At 45.3% G+C, this 8,815-nt stretch overlaps 1 protein-coding gene across 1 annotated transcript in view; it reads left to right on the top strand.

The window, feature by feature from the left end:
* Pacrg (parkin coregulated) overlaps positions 1 to 8,815 on the top strand; it is a 460,318-nt gene that overhangs the window by 248,249 nt on the left and 203,254 nt on the right. The gene's annotated exons all lie outside the window — the stretch shown is intronic.

Raw genomic sequence — 8,815 nt, 5'->3', positions numbered from 1 at the left:
GTCTCATGTGGATGTGCTCACGTGCTGGGTCTTATGTCAATGTGCTCACGTGCTAGGTCTTACTTAGAAACACCTTGTGGATGTCAGTCTGCAAACTCAACTAAAGACTGCACTGTTTTTGATGCTTCCTTCTATCAGAAGAAGTTGTGAGTGAATTTCTGTGTATTTCTCTAAATCGACCAGTGAGTTCTTTTGCTTATGAGCAGCAGTGTGCATCTGTGAGTTATCCTCCTGGAAGGAGAGCGCCCTGGCTGCTCCAACTTACAGAAACAATGCCAACCTCTATGTGGAAGGGGCATGAGACAGTGGCCTCATTAGGACACCTCTAATGAGCCGAGGTCACCTGGCTGACTGTCCCAGCCAGGGGCACATGCCCAGCTGTCTCAAGGAGCTGTGGCTAAGTGGGAGAGGCAAAGTGACCCCCAGCTCACTAAGCTTGAATGCTAACACTCAGACAGCAAAATATTCTCCTTAAATGACATCCCATGGACAAAAACAAAATAAAGTGAAAAAATGTGAGAAAATAGCACAAAGCAGAACCTGGGCTCAGAGTTCTAGTTAGCAAGCACACTCGAATGCATTGCCCTGTAATGATCTACTCACTTCATACGCTTCCAAATTTTACAGGAAACTTATTTTGAAACAGATAATAATCTGTAAAAAATTAGTAGTTTTAATTTAAGAAGAATAAATAATCTTTTATGTTGGAAAATATGGAAAAGAGGTAAATTACTTAGGGTTGTTATGATTACAAGATACTAAAGAAGAAGCAAGATTCAAACCCTCTTCATAAAGCCTGCTTAGTAACTTCCATGACTTTTTCAGATACATGTGCTGTGGTGGCTCAATATTGTCACTCTGAGTTCTGGTATGTGAAGGTCATCCCAAATCTAGCTCCCTCCTGATGTCAGCACATTCCAAGTAGATTCTGAAAGCCACCTCCTCTTTCTGTCACCTTTACCATGCATGGGAGACATGATCTAGGCTGCTTGATTCAGGATACTCCCTCTCCCTTGGTCACAGCACTCAAACCTCTGGGCATGTGCAGTTGTCACAAATGCCAAATTTCTCTGGAAATACGGAGGCACTGGTCCTCGACCTTTCTTACGGGTGAGAGCGAGATTCTGTAGCCGCTGCATGCATTTACTGGGTGGTCTGAGAGTTAGCACAGCTGCCTGTTAAATTAGTGTACCTCGTGAATGTATTAAAATGTCAATAAATCTGAGAGTGGAAAAACACAAGCCTTTGTCTACGTTTCTAAAGTAGTGTGCTCACACGAGCATACCTTGCCTTCTGAAAGATACCATGAACTTTGACTCCATCACTATGATTTATTCCTTAAGAATAAGCCACTGGGTCAAGTTCACCGCAAGAAAACAGACAGAATCAACTAACCCGGGCTCATAGGGCCTCACAGAGACTGACTGGACAACCAGGGGGCTTGCATGGGACTGACCTAGGCCCTCTGCATACCTGCTACAGTCATGTAGCGTCGTCCTGTTGTGGGATTTCTAAGAGCAGAAGCAGCGCTGTCTCTCACTCTTTGGCTGCCTTTTGGGACTCTACATCTCATACTGGGTCGCCTTTTCCAGCCTGAACACATGGGGAGGTGCTTAGTCTTAACTGCGACTTGATAGTCATGCTTTGTTGATACCCATGGGAGGCCTGCCTCTTTCAGAACAGAAATGGAAGAGAAGGGAGTTTGAGGGTGGAGGCAGAGGTGGGAGGGGAAACTGTAGCTGAAAATGGATAAATTAAAAAAAGAAGAAGAAGGCACTGGTGCCCAGGACCCAGCGTGGTGGAGGTGCCTGCTTGGTCAATGCTAGTGTTGGTTCACTGGCATTTTTAATGGATGTCTCAATGTGTAGCCCGTATGCACCAGGACATGGGGCAATACCTCGCGATTGAGGGGACACTAGAAGATAGAGAAGTGGAATTGTTAGGAGTGCAAGGAATCGGAGTCATGCAAAAATCCTGCTCTCCATTAACTAGCTCTGTATTGTTAGAGCATCCAATTCTTTCAGCCCTCCCAGGAGAGTAGAAATGCCGTTGTCCAGAGGTGTGAGGAGCTGCAGGATTATGTCTGCAGAACATTGCTGTGCCAAACGAAGTGGGACATTGTTTGTGTGCGTGTGTGTGCATGTGTGTGTGTCCCTTAGTTTCTTTGTCTTTGCAGGTTCTCAACTTTCAGTTACCAAAACACAACATGATAAGTTCAGATTCAGAAAGATGCACCTAGTCTACAAAACTAACTTCAAGGAACTGAAGCAGGCCAAGCGCAGACCCCATCAGGGAAAGGTTAGACCCGGACATCAGTACCTGCTGCCGGAAGTCAGCTACTCACACAGGAGGAGCCAGAAGAGCAAAGGGAGAATCCCAGTTCTCAGTCCCTCTCATAACTTTTGGGGGCTGCTGATATTATTGCTTACTTGGTTTCTGTTTGTTTGTTCTCAAAGGCAGTGTCTCTTGTGTCCCAGTCTGGTCTGGAACTTGCTTTGAGCTGAGGAGGACCTTGAACTCTGTCCTCTTGTGCCCACCTTCAGTATGTCATCACACCTGTTCATGTGGTGCTGGGGATGGAGCCCAGGACCTTGCACATCTTTCAATCACGCTATGTCCCGGCCTTCCATCTCTACGACTTATACCAACTAAAACAGCCAGACGCTGACGTCTTCCTAGATGCTTCCAAATTGCTTGCCCAAATAATCACTCCTAAATTGTACCAGAAATTGCTGTCAGGCTTAGTAATGTGTGCTTTTCCTGTCCTTCTGTGAGCAGGACGGGGCTCCTGTATCTTGGAGATAGTTCTGTCCACCCTCTTCCTGTTTCGTGTTCATCCTCCAATCCCCCACTTTGCATAAGACCTTCTTCACATATTGTGCCCTTCCTGGCCATTGTTTCGACCTTTCAAATGCTATGGCAAGCTTAGTGACCCTTCTCAACCAGAATATGAAGTGCACCAGCCTCTTAGCAGCAATGCCCACTTGATACAAAAGATTATCACTTGATATCACTCGGAAAGCAGCAGCAAGGCTGACTCCTTCCTTTGTCATCAGAAGGTGTCCCACTCCTTCAAGATGGACTGAGTAGACATGTAGTGCATGGGGCAAGGTGCCCGGAGAGGAGAGGCCTGCATTGCCAATGACAGCACTCAGTGTGTGGGACACCCAGACCCAGCTTCCGCTACAAGAATGGAACGTGTGTGGGTGGCACAAGTCCTGGTGGAGTCTGTAGACTCTGAACCGGACATGCTGGTGACTGCATTTTTGGAAGCACTTCAGAAACTGGTGCCTGTATCTGTTCAAACAAATGGTATCTCTTTTAAGAAAAATGAAATACTTAATGCAAAGAAAGACCACTGCCACTAAGTGCTAAATTGTGTTGTTGGTCCTAAAACAATACAAAAATTAAAATAAACAAATATGTGTACTAAAATAATTTTTCACCCGGAGTCGTCCCATTTTCTCCCTTAACGACTTGATGGCCGTGGAATGTTTTGCTTGTTTCCAATCATACATAAGTAGTACTACTCTTAGCATCCTTTCATAACTGAGTACACAACTCCATACATGGGCTAAAGGCCCCTGGGTGGATGGCTGGACTGAATATCACGTGCATTTGTATGGTGCCGAGAACTGCTGCCCTCCAGGAGAGCTGTGTCTCTCTGCCAAAGCATGTTAGTGTCTCCCTTTTCCAAACATGCTTCTGATCTGATTGATATTATTTCAATGACTATTTTTGCTAAAATGATATCCCAAAATAATTCTGAATATCAATGAATTTGAGCATTTTAGAAAATTAATTGCTCATTTGTATCTATTAATCCCCGTATTATCTGCTCCCATTCTTAAGCAATTTTAGTGGGATTTTCTTACTGGACTATGACAGCTACTTGTATAGTAAAGACATTAACATTTAATGTTATGACTTCATATTTGGCTTCCCTTTTGTTTGGTGTTTCTGACTTTAACTGGAGACGATGCACTGGAAACGTTCCCGTGTTTTCTGATTCCGCAGCAGCAAATCATAGCTAATAGTAGGAAATATTCTCACTTCACAAAATTCGGAGCAATAACGGATTTCAGACCTGAGAAAATTGTATGTGGAGCTTATGACCATCTAAGATGAATAAATTTTACCACTTTGACTTCAAATTATTTTTTTCTTATTCTTCAGCAATTTCTCTATATCTGTCAGCTCCATCGTGTTGATTATACTTGAAGGTGGTGAGCAGTACAGTAGGAACCCCATTTCCTGAATAGAAAGGGTTCTTTAGTGTCAGTAGACTCCTCGTGTTAGACCTTTCAGAACCTTAAATCTTGAGTCCAAAGTCCTCACTTACAACCTGACAACGGCTGCAGAGGAACAAACACAGCACCCCTTGTTCAGGCCCCAGATCATGATCCCTATGTCCCTTAGCATACTTTCTCAGAGGAAAAGAATGCTTCCTATCCCACCATCCCCAAACCATATTTCTTTAATTCTCTTGGGAAAGGAAGAATAAGAAGACTTCCTACTAGATGTTATGACTCAATTCCTCACAAACGAGAAAGAAAAATACATGAAGTAAACGGAAACGGGCAGTATAAATAATCAGTCCTCCTGGGGCTGGGGCCTGACGGCCCAGTCAGGGCTGTGTTGATAATGGCTCAGTTTGGGCTGGGGTGATGACGGGTTGGAAACTCAAGTTTGATCCCCAGGGCCCATATAGAAAGTCTTGTGCTGGTACACTAGTAATCCCAGCACTGTGAGGTGAGGGTAGGGGGCAGGCAGATCTCTGAGGCTTGCTCAGCAGATAGCCCAACTTACTCAGTGAACTCCAGCCAATAAGAGATAATGTCTCAAGGCATTAGGTGACCACTTATGAGTAATGACACCCAAGGTTGACCTCTGGCCCCTACACACACGTGCACATATGTGCGCATGCATCTGTATGCACACACTTACCCACATAGACATACACATACGCACAGAAAGACAAAGAAAAAATTCCTCTTAAAGAAATTAAGGGTCATCTTGTATCGCCCCTCAGCTTTCTCTCACAGCTACAGGGAAGGAATTTTCTTGCTTCCCAGGAAGAACACAGCATAGTCCCTTCCATGCTCCATTTGGAGTAACAAGCCGGGCATTGTGGTTGTCAGCCATTGTCAATAACATTGTGATAATGTTGATCACAACCATGCTAATTAAATCAAGGTGGCGGTGCAGTTATCATCTGAACGTTATATCCGTTATTCTGTTGAGGTGAGAGAGAGCATTAATAACCCCTGAGTGACCAGGTGACTATACATATAACCCCAGTTGGAAAATTAAAGTTCAGTTGCACACACATATGCACACACACACACACACACATACACACACACACACACACACACACACACACCAGTGTGGTCTACATGGCAGGTCTCTTCCCTGACATTGGGTGTAGATGGGCACACATAAGATTATCTTACTACAGTCTTTGGAATGCAGGAGCCACTACAGTCACCAGAACCTTCAGACATTCACCTCTTCAGGGACTCTCACTGGATTTCCTGCCTTTGACATTAGAATGTTGTCATTGCGTTCTCCTGGGGAAAATCCACCAAATGGACAGTTGTGCGTGGCTGTGAGGGCTTTGTGGGAGTCTGATGGGAGGGAGAGAATGGGCAGAGAAGGCAGAAACCCAGACTCTCAAGTCTCTGGTTCTCTCTGGTTGTTACAGCAAGATTCCTCAAGTTTTTCATGGATGCACACCTACACACACACGCCTTCCATGGAAAGGTGCGCAGGAAGAACGCAGTCATTGCTATGAGACCTGCTAATCCATCTCTCTATGATGTGAGTGCCTTAGTGCGCTCTCATCATACCAGCTGGAGTGAGCTCCCTTCCCCAGGGACCTGCATGGAAATCCTGTGGCTAAATAGCATCCATTATTCCCTGAGTTTTGTCCTGTGTCTAGGCAAGTTCCATGATCCTGAAACTAGACTAAGTACCCCTGTGATTGGCTGCTTAATAACCTTGTCTTGTCACAGTCATCATACTTGTGGTGCATGCTTGCTATCTGTTGCCATACCAGATTGGAATCTCCAGTGGACATTATTAGCATCTGTGTCTTGTTCTTTCCAACACTTCCAGTTCTAAAACTACGAGGAGCACACAATAAGCTCTCTGCAAACATTGAAGGGGTATTAGTACCTAAGACGTATAAAGTGCTAGGTTTAATTCCTCGCACAAGAAGTCCTCAGTGCATGGTTGTTTGGCTAAGCCCCGCAACAGGCTGGCTGCCAGCTGTGAGCCCTCCACTCTCTGCCTCCTTCCCGCACGCTCCCAAGCTCGCTCCGACTGTCTTGTTGCCACAGCTTGCAGAGGAAATTACAGCATCCTATTTTTAGTTGTTTTTCAGAAGATTCAGCATGGCCTGCAAAGTGTGGAAAAGCTGTAATGACAGGCCATCACGCCACCAAACCCTGCAGTTATATTTAGGTGGACTCCTAGAGTTAAGACTGAGCTCCTTAGTTTATTACATTCATGGTTACTTTCATACCAGCCAGGAATGCAGCCTTGAGGACCAGGAGTTGTGGGGCGGCTCTGAAGTGTATCCATTCTCCAACCAGCTAGCTCAGTCGGTAGAGCATGAGACTCTTAATCTCAGGGTCGTGGGTTCGAGCCCCAAGTTGGGCGCCAAATGTATCGGCGTAAATAAATGCAAAGGCAGATATTAAAGAATATATATATACCGTTTTAATATTTAAACAAACTTACAGAACTGAGGTTCCAGCGCGGAGCCGTTTTCACAGGAGGCAGGAAAAAAGGGAGGGCACAGCCTCCGTGCGCTCGATTTATCAGTCCACAATCGCCCGAGGCAAAACCCGCCCCCTAAAGGGGCTGGCTTAACCCTACATCGGAGAAGATCAAGCTGACCTCAGCTTCATTGTTCAGTGTCTCCACAGGAAGTATCTGAAACCACTAAATGGTGCTTTCTTGCATTTTCACTGGGGATTGAGTTGAGTTTAAACTTTCCCTGACTATCTCCTTGGATCTGGCTGATCATTCATTTACTCTGAGAAGAAAGTGGGGGGCGGGCAACATGAAGTTTGAGAAGGTGGTTGGATATGAACAGTGAGAATGGAGAGCAGGACCGAAGGGAGGGAGGTAATAGTGGAACAGATGGCACAAATTCAAGGATACTCCAATACAGAAACAATTTTCCAACATAGGGACTATGAGGCATGAAAACTGGGTAACAGGGAACCAGCCAGGTCACATCATGGAATACAGAGAAAGTTCATGGAGGGAAATTTGTCTTTGGTACACGCTGAGTGGGATACATTTACAGTTGTAGTTGTTCCTTTTTCATTAGGAGGTGGAACACCTTAGAATCGGGAGCTTTGGCTTGTAGTCAGGGGTGCCATGACCTGCCTGTCACCACTCTGGCCCTGTAATAGTTGCTTCATGTGGCTCTTCATCTCCACCATTTTAACGTAGCCATCTTAGAAAGCAAATCCCAGGCTGCTGGGGTTAAGGAAACCAGAGCCCAGAAAGTGTCAATCAGCTGGCCAGGTTCACACATTAACACCAATGACCTGATTCCCCACTGGAGCAAAGGGCATCTTTCAGCCCCTGCAGAGACAGACCAGCCAGGTAATTTAACTGCTTCCTGTGCCTGCTCAGCAGTCCTTTGTTGCTTTGCACTCAGAACTGTTCTCTAGGCTTGTGTGCTCCCTTGGTCTTTATTATGGCTGACTCTTCGTAGTGGAATGCTTATGTTTTCTATATTTCCTCCCTGCCCTCTTGATGTGGGATACCCTCTGGATGCTGTGAATGTATTTTGTTACCATTAGTTAATAGAGAAGCTACTTTGGGCCTATGACAGGGCAGAATAGAGCAAGGCAGGAATTCCAAGCAGAGATAGAGGAGAAAAGAAGGTGGAGTCAGGGAGATGCCACGTAGCTGCCAAAGGAGACAGCCACCAAAACCTTACCTATAAACCACGAGCGTCATGGTAAAATACAAAATAATAGGAATTGGGCTAATTTAAAATATAAGTTAGTTAATTAAAAAGCCTAAGCTATTGTCCAAGCAGTGTTGTAATTAATATATGGTTTCTGTGTAATTATTTTGGGTCTGGAAACAAGAACCCAGCTCCTACTACACCTTCTTAAGCATTTTATGTTCGCTTCTACAAAAATGCTACCTGTGTTGTTAACCAGTCTATAATTTCTCCACTTGTACACTAGCCAAGTTGTAGTTTCTCAAAATAAAGATGCTTTCATGATAATAGCCTTGAGAACAGCAGGGAGTCAGGGCTGGGAGGATGGCCCACTGCTTGCCTCCCAAGCATGAAGACATGAGTTCAGATCCCTAGCCATGCTCATAAAAAGCTAGACATGACAGTGTGTGCCTCTAATCCCATCAATGGATAATTCCTGGGGTTTGCTGGCCAGCCAGTAACCCTACCTCATAAAAATCAAGTGGAAACCAAGTGACAAAGACGCTTGTTGACCTCTGACCTGACAATGTACATGAACACACAGAGAGAAGGGGACGAGGAGAAAGAACAGCAGGATTCTTAGCTGAGAGAGATCATCGCACATAAGCTTACCTGGCGGTAGCCTGTACAGTCAGCTGTCCACTGACACCAGGTGGTGTTTGATGCTCTGTGTCACCTATCTTTCTCCCTTGGACACCAACCTCTTCTCTGGGTGGAAACATGAAAAGTAGCCAGGCATGGTGGTGCACGCCTTTAATCCTAGCACTTGGGAGTCAGAGGTAAGTGGGTCTCTGAGTTCGAGGCCAGCCTGGACTACAGAGCAAGTTCCAGAACTAATAG

Source organism: Microtus ochrogaster, linkage group LG9 (genome assembly GCF_000317375.1).
Source record: "Microtus ochrogaster isolate Prairie Vole_2 linkage group LG9, MicOch1.0, whole genome shotgun sequence".
Taxonomy (NCBI): domain Eukaryota; kingdom Metazoa; phylum Chordata; class Mammalia; order Rodentia; family Cricetidae; genus Microtus; species Microtus ochrogaster.
The sequence above is the reverse complement of the archived record's forward strand: the minus strand, read 5'-3'. Positions and strand labels throughout refer to the sequence as shown.